Raw genomic sequence first — 18,232 nt, 5'->3', positions numbered from 1 at the left:
CTGCCAACTAACTCTTTAGTCCTGCTTTAACTTTAAAGCAAAATAAACATATGCTTAGAGTAACAAGGGAAGAGGTACCATAATTTTTTCCCCTGTAGCTATTATACCCTACTTTACTTTTTCACTGTCACAGTAAATGTTAGTCTTTCTTTCTTTCTTTTCTTTTTTCTTTTGCAATTCCTCATATCTTCTGTGTTTGACTTTAATCTGCACTGTTAAAAGAAGTTTTTCTTTGTCATTAAAAGTTTAATGCAGTAGCACTGCTGAACTAAATGGCTTGGTTTTTTTTTTTAATTGAAAAGAAGAGTTTTCTTCTTTTATTTAAGAGGAGACTAGGCAGCCACCTGTCTGGAATGGTATGCTGCTTGAGGAGCGGGTTGGACTACAAGACCTCCCAAGGTCCCTTCCAATTCTGTTATTCTGTTACTATTCTGAAAAAGCTGTGTTCACTTTAACTAAAGGAACAGTTTATTGCAACCCCAGATTATGCCATTTTGATATCTGTTAAACATACATTATGGAAACTTATGGAAAGTTTTATACAAATATTGATGTGCTTTATAGGTGAGAAAAGAAAAGTATCAATACAAATAATTCATGAATAAAGGCAAATTTATGTGTCCCAGGATAATGTTGCAAGATCCAATCTGGGTCAGTCACTGGAACCAGAAGTTTATTCTTTTGAGCTTTTGGACTCATGCTGGAGCCCATTCTCTCTGTAACACATTCTTGTAAAGAGAAGTTCCCTGAGGAGGGACTCCAGCATGAGTCCAAAAACTTGGAAGAGTAAACTTCTGGTCCCCGTGATTGGCCCAGATTGGATCTTGCAAAGTAAGTTTTCACAAAGAGTAAAATTCAACTCTGGTAAGGGAAATATACCTTACACCAGTGGTCCCCAACCCCCGGTCCGCGGACCGGTGCCGGGCCGTGGAGTACCTGGCACCGGGCCGCCGGCCGCTGCAGCGCAAAGGCTCCTGGGCCGTGCGCAAAGGCTCCGGGGCCGGCACCGGGCCGCCGGCCGCTGCAGCGCAAAGGATCCTGGGAAGAGAGCGGTCCGCGGCGATGAAAAGGTTGGTGACCACTGCCTTACACAATGATTCTTTCTGTTCTTTCCCTTATGTAGTTCCTTATAACACCCCCAACCTTCCAAAAATGACCCTACTGGTTAATTGAAGGCATCTACCAGACACTATGGACTGTGTTATATGGGGTGCCTGCATGTTTTACATTTGTCAACTGGTGAACAATTTTAACAGACACTAAATAGCAACCAGGCAAGCCATTTTCCCCCTACTGTTCTGCCAGGGAAACAATTGGATGAATATCAGATTCCACCACTGCGGCAGACAGCATGAATGCCTCCCAAACCAGGCGTGAAATGCTCCCGGTTCGGACCGGATTGCCCGATCTGGTAGCAATGGCGGCAGGTGATTCGGAGAACTGGTAGCAAAAATCCCTGGCCTCCCATCCACCATGCCCAGCTGAGCCGCGTGATCATCAGAGGCTTTTTTTTTTTTTACTTTAAAAGCATTTTTTCTACAACCTCTTCCAACGAAAAAATGCTTTTAAAAGTAAAAAAAAAGCCTCTGATGATCACGCGGCTCAGCTGGGATTGTCAGAGGCTTTTCAAAGCAATTTTTTCTGCAACATCTTGGCCAAAGAGATAATTAAAAAAAATGCTTTGAAAAGTCTCTGACGATCCCAGCTGAGTTGTCTGATCGTCAGAGAGGCATTTTTTAAAACGTCTCTCTGACGATCCCAGCTGAGTTGCCTGATCGGCAGAGGCTTTTTAAAGCATTAGAAAAAATGCTTTGAAAAGTTAAAAAAAAAAAAAAAGTTGGTCATGCCCACCCAATCACATTACCCCCACCACCAAGCCACACCCACAGAACCGGTAGTAACAAATTTTACATTTCACCCAGTGGTGGGTTCCTCCCGATTCGGCCCGGTTCCCCCAAGCCAGTAGCGGTGACGATATGTCATGAGTAGATTAGTGCCTGCAAAAATAAATGGGTAGACCAGTGCCTGCAAAAATACATGAGTAGACCAGTGCCTGCAAAAATAAATGGGTACATCGGTACAGCTCTGCAAGCAGTTAAAAGCCTGGTAGACCAGTACCTCTGGTAAATCCTAAATAATTGTCACATGACCATCAAGCCCCCCCCCAAAAAAATAAGCCACGTCCACAGAACCGATAGTAAAAAAATTTAGAACCCACCCCTGATTTCATCCCTGTCCCAAACCATTGGTGACACTGATTGAAAGCTCTGGATTCATAAATACCTTCCAAATAGTTTACCTAATGGAGGAGGTATTAAGAAGCACAACAGGTGGTCCTGCATTTTTTGAGATACTGTCACTAAAGGCTAGCTTTAGTAGCCATTAAGTCAACCAGGCAATTATGTGAGTGTGGTTTATCATCAGCCACTACTTTATAGAGGCATGTAATTACTTTTTGTATGCATGAAATTTTGATTAGGGAAATGTCAGTTTGTATTCTCCGTCCTGCAGAGCAGAATGCTGGTCAAATGAGATTTTAAAATGTTCCGATTCCTTGTATTATTCGTCATGTGTATATGTCTGTGTCTGTGTTTGATTTTTATGAATTTAAATTTATTCAGAGAGAGGAGTGAGGGCAGTTGTAGGAAGGGTTTTGAATTCCCAGCAAAAGTGTTGTTTGGATCAGAAGACAAAGCAGCATTTTGGCCAGGGTCATCATCATCTCTCCTATAGTGCAAAGATAAGATCCTGAGCATCATTTATTTGACTGCAAAGAATGATCTATGTGCCATATTGAGCTAATTCTAACTTGGTTTTATATTTCAGATGCCAGAGTTGGCTAAGAAGCTGTATCCAGGATACTGATTAAGAGCTTATAACTAACAAGGATCGGTGAATAACATTTTATACGAAGAAGCTACAAAAACAATCAGTGTGCTCTGAGATTGTTAGAACCAGAAACTCAGATTACTGCTCCTCTGGGAATGGTTATTGTTGTTTTAATTAATTGACACTCTCCCTAAAGGAATTTGCTGGCTCTTCTAACAAGGCCATTAAGCCCAATTTTAAATAATCTTCTACTGTGTTCTGTTTTGAAAAGCTTGGCCCTGAAAAATTAAGCAGGGCCAGCTATAACATGGATGTGTGAGACGTATGAATAAATTTAAGGTTGGGAGTTAAATGAGTGAGTGATTCTTCCATTCAAAGGGAGCATGCCAATATTGCCACTACAGATATGATTTCTCTCATTTATTGAGTGACTTAACTTGTCATGGTTTCAACAGAATGCATGTCTTCAGTCAAATTCTTGGCAACTCTCGGGGTTTTAAATCCAAGGAGATGTTATGTCTCCTCGCTTCTATGAATAAAGCTTGTGAAACAAGCAAGTATACTATATACAACCGAGATAGATGTACAGTATAAGACTTACTCCCTGATAAAGTGGGGTGCACTTGAAAATGTATCTTAAGTGAAGCTGTGTTGAACTCTTTCCCAAGCCATGTGCAGATAAGAAACCTAACTGGAGAGACATTACCACACAGGTAGCAATCTGTGCATGCCAGCTTGACTTCCTTTTGGGGAGAGATGAAGGAGAATTCTGGCATTATATGAAATGTATTTATAGATTTATATAGATTTACAACCCACCAATCATTCAGGAGCCCAAGGTGGCATACATAGCTCAGGAGCATATACAGTAAGTATGATATGCAGTATAGAAATTTGAAAAATAAACAGCAACCCCTCCTCTCATTTTTCCTCATGGCAACACTCTAGGGAGGTGGAGAGGGCCAAGAGAGAGTGGCTCATTTCTGAGGGCAAGCTAGAGTATCTCCCCACTCCTAGTCCCAAACCTTAACCACTTCCCTATGCTGTCGACTGTTTGAGTTTTCATCATTTGAGATGTGGGTGAAATGCTCCCGGTTTGGGCAATCCGGTAGTGATCGTGGTGTGTGGTTTGGCGATCCTGTTTTAACCAGGAAGTAATGTGGTTTTTTACCTTCTGCGCATACGCAGAACGTCTGCGTGTGCATGTGAAGTGCGCGTACGCATAAGCGGTGCATGCACTTCCGAACCGGTTAGGAAGATAAATAGATTTCACCCCTGGTGGGTGGGTGAGTGAGTGGGAGAGCTGCTTGATCTGCAGTTAGGTAAACAAACTGGGTTTAGGTATACAAACCTAGAATCTTGAGATTCTTACATGAGGTCACAACGTCTGCTTGTCTTGGGGCTATTTTCATTCCTTGCTTCAGATTGTCTAGATTGCCAGTTCGGTAAATTTTATTTCCAGAGACAGCTGTATATTATATATTTATGTATGTATGTATGTATATATGTATATGTATATGTATATGTATATGTATATGCATATGCATATGCATATGTGTGTGTATACACACACACACATACACACAATATTTATACATACACATTCACACACACACATAGTGACTGTTCTGATTCATTATATATCAGTGGATAATATTCACTGTTGAGAAAGTGGACTTCTGCTTACATAGTATGACTCTCTATTGCTTGCCTTTTCTACATTCCTCTGGAGTAAATTTGGGGATATGTGTGAGAAATTTTTTCATACTAAACGACCCCCTTCAGGTATTGATTTCCTTTGTACAGAAAAAACAATAACAACACATGTAAACGAATATGAAGCCTGATTAGGGGTCTGTGATTCAGAAAAACTTCAGATGGTGTCAGAATAGCCTATTCTACTGTGTTTTCCTGAAAATATGACCCAGCCAGAAAATAAGCCCTGGCATGATTTTTCAGGATGCTCCTAATATAAGCCCTACCCCAAAAACAAGCCCCAATTAAGATTGTCAGCCAGACGGACACATTTAGTACCATATTTTCCTGAAAATAAGACGTATCTGAAAAATAAGCCCTGGCCTAATGCATCTTTTGAAGCAAAAATTAATATAAGATCTAGTCTTATTTTGGGGAAAACACGGGTATAACCACATAGCATACAAGTAGTACTCAATGTATGACCATAATTGGAATCAGTACTTATGTCACTAAGACATGTGGTCATTAAATGAATTGTGCCTGATTGTACGAACCTTTTGCCACAGTCTTTAAGTGAATCCATCTTCCCCCATTGACTTTGCTTGTTTGAAACCCCTAATAATGTCATAAATTGAACATAAAGTTCTAAATTGAGGACTACCTGTACTATTCTGTTTATTTTTTCAGCAATTATTTTTTTTAAGGGGTAGTTCATCTGCAAATAGTTCCAGCCTTATTTTTAAGAAAAAAACTTTTCCACAATTAAGTTCTTTTTATATATATAAAAGTTATATTATGCTGCTGAGAAGTAGCTTCAAACAAAACCACCTGAATCCTACTTCGTTCCAACACAGTTTCCTAAAGAGGATGCTGATTTGTTCACACAACCCTGCTTAGCCCTCAGATTTTTTACCACCTTTAGCTGAGTGCTGGATGGTAAGGGATTCCATCGCTGCTACCATCTGTGCTGTGGCCAAGAATCATTTCCATGAATCCTGGGCTTTTGCTGTCAAACAAATCCAAGGGGAACTTGTTTCATATCCATATCACAGTGCCACTGAGCTGCAGCCAGAATGGCTTCCCCAGTCATAAGGAAAGTGTTGATTTCTGTAGGCAGGTGAGAAATAAGATCCTTCTGTGGGAGGGAAGCAGAGAATAGTTGCTTCCATCCTGTGAAAACTCCATCTTGCTGGGCCCAAAGAGGGTAGAGAGCATTCTAAAAGCCCAGAATGACAAACACTTTTTCTCTACAGCTTCTCTGAATATCAGAAGGCTTAAGGACTTTCTGCTACTAAAAATGGAATTCTAGGGATTCTGTCATGATGAAGATGCTGGGAACTTCCTCTCAGAAAACTTTAATCACTCATAGAGTGAATGTTCCTATATTTTCCTGGACAGAAGGAGTTGTGACATGTATGTGTGCTCCCTTCCCTTGGCCATTTATCTCTTTTAGAGTGATTTTCTTTTTTGGAAATGCCCCATTAAGACCAGTCTAAGGAGTAACTGCAGCTTCTGTTTGCTGCTCTTTCTTGTCTCCTACACATTCCTATTCTAGCTTCTGGATTTGACAATCATCAATTAATGTGAAAACTTGAAGCAATACTCCAGGCATTTCCCTCATAGATAGCAAACCTTGCATTTTATTTCTAATCTCTGTTTCTTTACACTCTCGGGAAATATGAGAAATCAGGGCACAATGAATCATTTATGGTGCTTCCTTGCTCTTTCCAGATCTGTGTGGCCACCAGTTTAAGATAACAGCATTGGGTCAATTGAGGGGCAAACTTTTAGTTGTAGTTCTGAGTTCTCAGTATAATGTGCATGGATAACAATGTGCGTCTCAACATCTTTGCCACCTGTAAACCTCTCTGTCCTACTTAATTTTACTTTTCTAGATTTTTTTAAAAAATTGGAATGGGAAGCTAGTGTACTGAAAATCAGAGCAACAGCCTCAGGCATAACTAGCATATCTAACAAAGTTTTTGAGCCCTACATACAGTAGTATCCACAGACATTCTTGGAAAATAAAATAATGGCTGGCTCTAACAGCCCAATGCTTTGTTTCCATTTTACAAAAGCTTAGCAAGATTGAGCCTCATTAGGACTTGGATGGGAGATCTCCAGAAATTTCGAGCTCTGTAGGCCAGACTGGATGTTGCGGGGGTGGGGGTGTAGAGAAGACCTAAGGCAGCAGTGGCAAACCATTTCTTTATTATTACTAAGAAAACTGCATGTCTATGTCCAAGAGTTAAACTCAGTTCACAAAATGGTTGCCACATGAATTTTATCTTTAAATCAGATGGCAACCATTTTGTAAGAGGCCTCATAACAGGCTCTCAGCATTCCGAAGATTTTCATTGAATAAGGCATGAATGATTGCCTTCAAATCTAACTAGTTCAGGAAGGCTAATTTCAATATTTAAATTTAAATATGTCAACCATGCAGACCACTCTGCGTTCCACAGATCAGTCAGGGATTCAACAGTATCACTGACAGAAGAAGTGAGCAATTCCTCAAATATGTTCAGGACAAGATCTATTTCTGCCAGGCATTTGATTCTAGTAATTTGAATTAGTCTTCTAATCCCTGCATGTCAGTTTAAAACCAGTTACTAAATTCTAAATTTGGATCCTCTTCAGATTGGGCTATCTCAATGAAAATCTCCCAGTACAAGAGTAATCCTGCATTGTGCCCTAGATCACTCTGAAAAAAAAAGAAGAGAAGCAATTAGCCAGAAACCTGGAGATTGTGCGTTCTAGTCCTGCTTTAGGCATGAAAAACTCACTGGGTGACTTCAGGCCAGACACTCACTCTCTCAGCCCAACTCACTTCACAGAGTTATTGTTGTGAAAGCTACACCTTTTCTTTATCCAATTTTTGCCTTCCACAAATATATTTTGAAATCTCTAAAATATTTTTTTACTTTATTCTACAAAGTATCATATTCTTGGTTTTACAATATTTGTCATATGACAGCTGTGCACGCTTTATTGGCTAAGACAGGCTACCTATTTTTTTTAATCAATTAAAAATCCTTACAATGCATATAAAGAATCCATTTAAGATGCAGCTATTTTAATGAATTGCAGACAAACGTTGTCTTCACTTTCCTGTACTTTCTGTGTCCCTGTGTTGAACTCTTCCTTAGAGGGTTGTTGACCAGACATAACATATATGGCGTGGTTCTTTATTAAATAGCAATTTAGATATAGCACTCTTAAAGATCACAACTTTCACTCTTTTAAGTTTCTTTTCTGCTGATGTGTCTCTTGGCATTTATAATGTTACCTTCTTTTTCAGAAGTATTTTTCAGAAGTATTTTTCAAAAGTATTTTACAAGTGTTTTGGAAGCACCGCACAGTTGTACTCAATGGTGCAGAAATACAGGGGGATAATAACTAGCTTATGAGGCAGTTTAGTGCAGAGCAGTGGTTAAAGCACCAGCTAAAAACCAGTAGAAATCAGCTGGGTGACCTTAGACCAGTCACACCCTCTCAGCTCTAGGAAGATAGCAAGGACAAGCCACTTCTGAAAACATTGCCATGAAAATTGTAGAGACTAGTCCAGGCAGTTGGCAGGAGTCAATAACTCATACACTCTTTGCTGATTTGTGAGGAGAGGTGGAAATTTAATAAATGGAAATCTTCGGAAATGGTCAGACCCATTTTCACTTTCTTACTTTCCTATAGGCTGTTCAGAGAGTGGTAAGGATGGCAGAAAAGATTATTGGAAGTTCACTTCTTTTTATCCAGCACATAGCATATAAGCAATGCTTGACCAGGGTCTGCAATATTGTCAGGGATGCCACACATCCTCTGCATGACCGGTTTTGTTACCATCTGGGAGGAGGCTTCACAGTGTCTGAAGCAGAACAACTAGATTCTAGACCAGGCTTGAAATTTTGGGCTTGGACAATCTGGAACTGTGCTGCCTGCTGTCTGATCTAAGCCTAGTGCACAAAATTGTCTGCTTCAACGTCTTACCTGTCAACGACTTCTTCAGCTTCAACCACAATAATACATATAATAATAATTGTATCAAACAACTGATACAAATTCAAGGTAAACAGCTCCAAACTCGATTGCAGAAAATACGACTTCAGCAACAGAGTGGTCAACGCCTGGAATGCTCTACCCGACTCCATTGTTACATCCTAAACCCTACATCCTAAGAATGCAAAGCGTGCATAAGTGCACCAGCGTGCCTAACTTCCCTGTCCTACTGTCCCCATTTATCCGTATTCATTTCCTTCGTTCATGTCCATGTTCATATTTATACCTGCTATCTTGTAAATGTTTGATAAACTAATAAATACAATTCTGTAATAGCTTTGTACCATATAATATCAACCTTGTTACCTCTAAAGACTCTTTTTTCCTCTGTATTTTAAATAGACTGGGATTAATATATATGTATTTATATGTATTTATACATATGTATGTAAATATATATGTATATATGTAGCATATGTATGTGCATGTGTTTGTGGATGTGGATGTAAATATGTATGTGTATATGTATGTATACACACACACACACACACACACACACACACACACACACAAGGTTATCTTATCTTACTTAAAAAGCAGACCTACTTCCAGCTCTGGCAAATATTCACACTTTTATTTACCATTAGATTCTTATCCTGCTTTTATTTTGATCAACTCAAGGCAGTGCACAGACCTATTGCTCCCACCCTTTATTTTCCCCACAACAACAACAACCCTGCAGAGTTTGGCCAGAAGAGTGGGTCTGTCCCAAAGTCATCTACCTGGTTTTGTGCCTAATGAAGGACTCGTACTCATGGTCTCCCAATTTCTAGGCATGCATATTAACCAGTATGCCCAACTAGCTCTCACATGTTTTCCATTTTTGCTCTGACACTGAAAAAATAAGAGATACTGGTATGGCCTTTCCTTGCTGTTTGTAGCTGGGAAAGAGAAGTGGCTGGCAGAGCCTTATCTTTATAGCTGGAGTCGTGTTCCAATTTGCTTTAAAGAACTTTATCTCTAATGGCCCCAAATAGAAAGGAAGAGTTAGAGTAAAGAGGGATTAAGTAGAAAATAGATTGAGAAAGTAGGTAAGGGGTGAAATGAGAAAAAAGGCAAGGGGAGTACTGTTAGATGTAAATGCCTTATTCTCTAATGTGTAAATAGTGTATATAAGAACATCAAGAGTTAATTTATTCTATGGTCCCTAATGTATTCATGACTCATAACCCATCTTCATGACTCCACCCCCTATGTATATAAGGAGCTCCTCTCCACAAGCTCCCTGCTTCTATCTATGAATATTCAGCGAATATAGAATGCCTTTGTGTAAATAAAAGGAGTTATATTTGAACTCTTAATTCTTCAATAATTTATTGAGTCTGATCCAGAAAATATCGCAACAATCTGGTAGCAGAGGATGGTTGGATTGACTCAATAAGAACATAAACATGTCTAAAAGAAATAGACCCAATACCAGGGCATACAGCAAAGAAATGGAAGAAGATCAAGAAATAATAAATGAATCCACAAACGCAATTTCGAGAGAACCTGAAGAATATACATCAGAAGATGAGGAAATAACAAATGAAGACGATGAACAAGAAGAAGACGAAATAGAAAACAACGAACTCAGGTCAGAAATACTAAAAATCTTAAAGAGCCAAAAGAGTGATGAGAATCTTGTCGCGGAACTCCAAAATGTTCTAAGAAACAACGGAGCAGCGAGAGAGGAGCACATCACTACTAAAAAATCAAAAGACTTAAAAATAGCAAGTGATATGCTTACAGAAAAGAATACAACGAAGAGGGAGAGCAGCGATCCCGCGCGAAATTTTGAATGGCAGCCATCTTGGTTCCAACTGACCCCCAAGATGAACGAAACTGAACCAATCAGAAAGCTAGATTCGAAATATTTGGCGCGAAAAGCCCTACTCGATATAGAAAATGAAAAAGAAAAAACTCATACTTCAGAAGAATCAGAAACAGAGAATGAAGAAGACCCATTAGACGTACAAGTAAAATCAGCAATGAAAACGCTTTTCGCTGCATTTGGGCCAAAATTAAAAATCACCAGGGAATCGCCGAAGAAGCAAGCGAACAAATCGATGCCTCGAGACCTGCACGCCTCCACCCCAACTTCAAGAGCGACGACGCCAGAGCCCAGGGAACCTTGCCGATTCCTTCCTACTCCAAAAACAGAAGCAAGCGACATATCCAGAAAGAGAAAGAAAAGGACGATCGAAGTTACCAGGACACCAAAAACCGAGCCAGAGACCGACTCATCGGGAGAGGAGCCGAACGAGCAAGCGGCAATGGAGAGAACCTTCCACGACGGAGTCAAGGGCAGAATGAGCAGTGCGCATGCGCGAAGTCAGGAAAACAATCCGGGAAGATTTGAATTCGTAAAGGAACCACACAGACTCGTTGCTGACATCCCTACACCATTCTGTGAATTTCTACACTTGCAAGACCACGAACTGCCTCAGATTGTAAGTAATGGTCAAAATAACACAGGAAACTTGCCTAGTGACTTCCCAAAGTTAAGAATTGATGGTATTAATCTACAAGAATGGTACCAGCAGCTTCAAGTTATTTTCATGAAAGAGAACTTATTATTTTTTATCACTAATCCTCCAAGAAGACCTTGGACTTTAAAAATAGATAGATTACACCATAGAGCCTTTTTTTTAATAATAGCCAGCATATCTCCTGCAATGTATTATAGCATCAAATCTAATCTGACTGTTTCAGAAATTGTTCAATATATGTTTAATTTATTCCACAGTGACAGTGTAGCCACTACAACAAGGATGTCCAAGGAATTCTTTTCATCTAGAGTAAAACCAGGGGTTTCTATAAGTGAGCATTTAATATGTTTAAACAAAATAAGGGCTGAACTGCATTTAAGGGGAGAAGTTATTTCAGACCAAACAATGAAAAGTGTTATTATTAACTCTCTTGACCCATCATGGGATAATTTCATGTCACATCTTGATACCATTAACTTAGGATATTTGTCAATAGAAAGTTTATCCAACAAATTGATAGCTGAAGACAATTCGAGAAAAAATCGATCTAACAATCACTCAGAACTTAGACCTGTTAAGAAAGTAGCTTTCCAAGAAAAATATAATGAAACATATAGATGCCATAATTGTGGGTCCAAAGAACATAACAGAAGAGATTGTCCCAGATTCTCAAAAGAAAGGCACAGACCAGAATACATGAACAAACACAATCATAGACAGTCTTCTATAGAAAGGCATAGATATAGAAGCCCACCAAATTATAGAGAAAATAGAGGGGGCAGAGAAAACTTAAGAGATAAAAAATCTGGTTCACTAAATGGATTAAATAAACATGACAATACAAAATCCCAACAAAATGAAAATAATAATTGGCTCATCGATTCTGGGGCTACAAATCATACCACTAACAATAAAGATATACTGTCTTCTTTTACTGAAGATAAATTTGTAATAAAAGTAGCCAATCAAGAAAAGGTTCAAGTACTAGGCAGAGGAAATGTGATTTTATCTGGTTTAGGAAAAATAGAGGGGGTATTGTTAATACCCGAAATACCTCATAACATATTGAGTGCCATAAAACTAAGTAAAGACTCTGATATCAATATAACTTTCTCAAAGGGAGAAGCATTCCTAGAGAAAAATAAAAATAAAATAGGCACTGTGATAATTAAAGGGGGCTTGCCCTACCTCATAACAAAAGAAGAATGGTTACATAATATTGATTCAAATGTTAAAGAATGTATGGAAATAGATGATGAAAATGTTAGCAATAGTGACAATGATGATTGTATGATACCACATGATCAGAATGACGTACCCAACATAAAGAAACCAAAGATAGGTAAACCAATCCATGATGAGTGTGCTCACATCTTACATAGGAAGTTAGGCCATGCCAGTTTTCCTGTAGTACAAAAAATGACTGAACACGCAGAAGGTGTCAAAATAAAAAATTGTGAAAATTATTTGGAATGCTCAGTATGTAAGTCTACAAAACTAAAAACTAGCCCTAGACCAAAAAAATCTGCCAGATCAACTAACAAAATTTTTGATTTAGTACACATGGACCTAGTAGGACCACTTACTCCATCAATCACATATAGGAAACGTTATTTTCTAACAATAGTGGATGATTATAGTCGTTATGGTTTTGTTTACACATTGAAACATAAAGATGAGACTTTTCAAAAATTTAAGGAATTTTATAAGCGCATAGAAACACAGCATAATATTAGAATAAAGCAAATTATGACAGATAGAGGATGTGAATTTATGTCTAGAGAATTCTCTCAATGGCTAAAGGATAGAGGAATGCTACATTACACTTCCAGTCCATTTTCTGCATTCCAGAACGGAATTGCAGAGAGGAAAAATTCCACACTACAAACTATGATTAGATGTACATTAGAGGATGCTGGCTTAAGTAAACAATTTTGGTCAGAGGCATTACACTATTCAAATTATACACAAAATAGAACCTGGTCCAGTATTATAAATAAAACACCATACGAAGTAATGTATAATAGAAAACCAAAATTAGCACATATGCATATTTTTGGGGTCACTGCAGACGTACACATACCCAAACAATTGAGAAGAAAGGGAGAAAATGTATCCAGGAGACTTAGATTCATGGGATACGAAACTGGTACAAAAGGATATAGATTCATTGATGGCAATAATAAATTTATAATTTCCAGAACAGCCGTGTTCCATGAACAGGCTAACTGGTCTAAATTACATTTAAATGAAATATTTCCCAATCAACACATAGAAACAAAATATCACAAGGAAGGAACTGTAGATAAACAAAGTACAAATAAACATGAAAATAAGACCAAAACCTGGACAAATAGCCAATACAAAATAAAAACTGATACACTAACAAAAAAGGAAGCAAGATACATGCATGACAACAATAGTAAACCAGAAAGAATAATTAGGAACAACAGGAACAAAATGCCAGACAAATATAAAGATTACGTAATGAATGTAAATAATGAACCAATAACACCCAATACATACGAAGAAGTACTAAAACTTCCTCGTGAAGAAAAAGAGAAATGGGAACTAGCCATGAAAAAGGAAATGGAAAGTTTAAAAGGATTAAATGTATTCACTCCCACAATCGCACCTAAAGACAAAACTGTTATTGGTACTAGGTGGATATATAAAATTAAAAATTTGGAAGGAGGCAATAATCTGTACAAAGCTAGATTAGTTGCCCAAGGCTACGCACAAAAATACCCAGAGGATTATACAGACACATATTCTCCTACTGTGAGGACAGAGAGTGTCAAAACAGCTTTGGTGGTAGCATCAGCACTTAACCTTGATGTATTTCAATATGATATACAAACTGCATACCTACATGCAGAGTTAGATAAAGAAATCTATGTAAGGGCCCCTCACAGCCAATACACAAATAAAAATGAAACTTGGTTGTTAAACAAAAGCTTATACGGATTGAAACAATCCGGTAAAAGATGGTATGATTGTTTGGTAAAGGTGCTCAAGACTATGGGTTTTAGCGCCACATCTGCTGATAATTGTTTTTTTGTCAAAAGGGATAATGACTGTATAGAATTTGTATTAATTTATGTAGACGATATTTTATATATTGGAAAACACACAGAAAGTAGAGAAATCTTTGTGAACAAGTTGAATGAACATTTTTCCCTAAAGTCTTTGGGTAAGGTAAATAAATATCTTGGTGTACAGATCAGCAAAACAAAAAAGGGTTTCCAACTTACTCAAAAAGATAAAATTGTAGAACTTCTAAACAAATGTAATTTAAATAATGCTAAGACATGTGATACTCCCATGCAGACTGACTTCCTCAGAAATACTGATGAATCATCTCCTGAATTTAAGGACAACACATTTTATAGATCAATCATAGGTTCACTTCTTTACATATCTAATTGGACTAGGCCAGATATAGCTTTACCACTTAATTTACTGTCCAGATATGTCAGTAAACCAACAATGTATCATTGGGAAGCTGTCAAAAGGATTTTGAGATACCTGAAAGGCACCTTAGATTTTTGTCTTATGTTAGAACCAAATGATAACAAGGAACCAAAACTCATATGTTATGCAGATGCGGATTGGGCAGGAGACACATCTTGCAGAAAAAGTACATCAGGTTATATTTTCTTTTTAAATGATTGTCCAATTTATTGGTATACCGGCAAACAAGAACTGGTATCTACTTCAACTACAGAAGCAGAATATGTCTGTTTATCCAAATCTGCTAATAACCTTGTGTGGTTTAATGACTTAATTTCAGAAGTTTGGAAGAAACCTATTTTACCTTTTATCATAAATGAGGATAACAAAGCAGCTATTGAAATCTCCAGATCTGATGCTATTGGACAAAGGTCCAGACATATAGATATTAAGTTTAAACATGTAAGACAATTATCCCAAGACGGTTTTATAAAAGCTGTGCATTGTGATACTTCTGAACAGATAGCTGATATTTTAACAAAGCCTTTACCATCCAAACAACATAAATATTTAACTTCTAAATTGCATGTATTGTATTGTCCTGAATCTGAATGTAATTGATATTGTATAAATAATCGGCATTTAGAGGGGGATTTGTTAGATGTAAATGCCTTATTCTCTAATGTGTAAATAGTGTATATAAGAACATCAAGAGTTAATTTATTCTATGGTCCCTAATGTATTCATGACTCATAACCCATCTTCATGACTCCACCCCCTATGTATATAAGGAGCTCCTCTCCACAAGCTCCCTGCTTCTATCTATGAATATTCAGCGAATATAGAATGCCTTTGTGTAAATAAAAGGAGTTATATTTGAACTCTTAATTCTTCAATAATTTATTGAGTCTGATCCAGAAAATATCGCAACAAGTACCAAAGAGTCTATAAAGAAAGTAGAAGGGTAACAGCTTGTTTTTATTCACTTCTTCACAAGTGTGTGTATACCTTACCAAGACTAGATTTAAAAGGTTTATTGAAGCCGAGCTATGTTCCTAATCTGGCATTCAGTAACATTCCCTGAAACATATGAAGTCAAAGGAGGAAAAAAAAAACCAAATGCATAAATAAAAATCTTTGAACCAATTTTACAAACAATTTGTCTGTGCTTTTGGTAGTTGAAGAAAGAAAACCACTTTATTTAGGAATAAATACAAATAGAGACATATACATGGCAGGGGTGGGTTCCTCCCGGTTCGGCCCGGTTCCGCTGAGCCGGTAGCAGTGACGATATGATGTCACCGAACCGGTTCTGACCCTCCGCCCCCCCTGCATTATTCTTACCTTTTATTTGGCCCCACCTCCAATCTATTGCTGCCTCCTGAGTCCCAGCTGATCGGCTAGAAGGAAAAAAACTGTTTGAACTCTTGCCACGGGGCTTCACCCTACAGCTGATCAGTGTTAAAAGGCCGTGTGGTGGTAGACCAGAGCCTCCAAAAACAAATGAGTAGACCGGTACAGCTCTGCAAGCAGTTAAAAGCCTGGTAGACCAGTACCTCTGCTAAATCCTAAAGAATTGTCACATGACCATCAAGCCATGCCCACAAAATAAGCCATGCCCACAGAACCGGTAGTAAAAATTTTTAGAACCCACCCCTGATACATGGACATGCACACATGTGCACACACATGCACAACCTGTAAATGGATATTTTAATAGTACTCTGCTTTGTTTGGCGACCAGGTATACCAGTGATGGCGAATCTTTTCGGCACCGAATGCTGGAAACATTGCGGAGAAACATCACATGTGCACGAGCTCATCAGGGTCACGCTCCAGAAAAGCCGAACTTCTGGGTTCTAGTGGACATATGTGCCTGACTATCAGCTGGCTGGGACACATGTGCTGGCCAGTTTTCAGCACTGCCATGCGTGTGAAGGGATCGTGCTCCGGAAAAAACAAAGTTCCGGGTTCTAGCGCACAGGCACACCTGACAATCAGCTGGCAGGCACGCATGCGCACACCAGTTTCGGCACCGCTGCTTGCACAAAGGATAGCTGATTGTTGCATGCACATGCGTGCCAAAAACCCAGAAGACAAACAGGCAAGGCTGTGGGTGCTGGGTGACATGGCTTCGTGTGCCACTTTGGGCACGTGTGCCATAGGTTCGCCATCACGGAGGTATACTGTTGGCTGCACAGAGTGTAAATCACCCTAATTTTTCCTTGCATCCCAGATATAACTGCCGTAATAAAGGGAAAAGTATAAAATATTGTTCAAGTGGAAAATCACAGCCTGTCACTGTTCTTCAGAATTAGAAAAACCCATTTCTCTTAATATAGTGTATCCACTCAAGTTTACTTATTAGCTGCATTTTCCAAACAATTTTTTTTCTTATTTGCCTAAGTTGAGGTGATGGGCAGAAGATAAACTACATGGCCATAAAAGAAAACAGAATAGGTCAGGGGTGAAATCCAAAATTTTTCCCTACCGGTTCTGTGGGCGTGGCTTGGTGGGCGTGGCAGGGGAAGGATATTGCAAAATCCCCATTCCCTCCCCACTCTGGGGCCAGCCAGGGGTGGTTATTTGCCGGTTCTCCGAACTACTCAAAATTTCCGCTACCGGTTCTCGAGAACCTGTTAGAACCTGCTGGATTTCACCCCTGGAATAGGTGCTGCAATTAGTGTTACTGATTCCAGTTCAATCAGATTCCAGCAGAGTTGCCGTGGCTTTTCCCCACCTATATTTCATTGTGCTTTTTTTTGGGGGGGGGAGGGGGAATACAAATGTCAGAAGACAAAAATGGAGACTCTTCTCATAAAAACCCACCTGAGTGGGAAAATTTTTCCTGATTAGCTCTTCATAATTTGCTTTCTCTGTCTTTTTCCCCCCTGCCTGTTACCCAGATAGACACTTCAGTGAACTCTCCTTTAACTCTTTTGTGGGATCAGCACCTTGTGATAGGGATCTTCCCAGCATTTTGTATCCTTTTTTAATTATTATTATTCTTTTACAAAATCCAGTCTGTGCTTCAGAAGACTTTAAGGGAGAAATCCTGACTGAACTGCCCATTTCTCTCTCCATTGTTATGAGATAAAATCCAGCACAATATCCTTGTCTCGTGACACAGCGGTGAGAAGGACAGCCTCTCTTTTTTTGTGTGTGGTAAATGTGAAAAAGAAGAGAAACAAGCCTTTGCACTGAAGAGGGAGTGGTGGTGACATTTTTATCCTATTAATAAATCATTGAAGCAGTTCAGCTGGCCAGAACTATTTAACAGAAAGGTGATTACATTGGTGATAATTGAGTACACACGTGACAGGAATAGGCAGAATATGATTGTGCAAAGTATCAAGATGAATAATAATTAAAAAGAAGAAATGTATGAGCACGTCACGTCCCCTTCCCATTCTCTGTGTGCTACGTGGCTAAGATGACAGGGGTCTGTATTCCTGATCATAGGATATTTCCCTTAATATCTACCTGCTTCCTGACTCATCAGACTTTTTTTTCCAGATTTAATTAAAATTAATTAAACAGAAATGTAGCAGGCTGCAGCCTCTTGTGGTTGCCAGAGTTCCTCACATAGGCATCTGCTAGAATCTCATCACAATCTCATCATACATGAAGTAGTTGTGCAAATGACAAGAACATTTGTTATTTGCATCACCCATGAACAAAACAAATGACCTGCAGCCCAGCCATTCATCATTTGCATCATTTGCTTA

The sequence above is a fragment of the Pantherophis guttatus genome, chromosome 2, assembly GCF_059756535.1.
Source record: "Pantherophis guttatus breed Tessera chromosome 2, ASM5975653v1, whole genome shotgun sequence".
Lineage (NCBI taxonomy): Eukaryota > Metazoa > Chordata > Lepidosauria > Squamata > Colubridae > Pantherophis > Pantherophis guttatus.
This window is presented reverse-complemented; position numbering follows the sequence as displayed.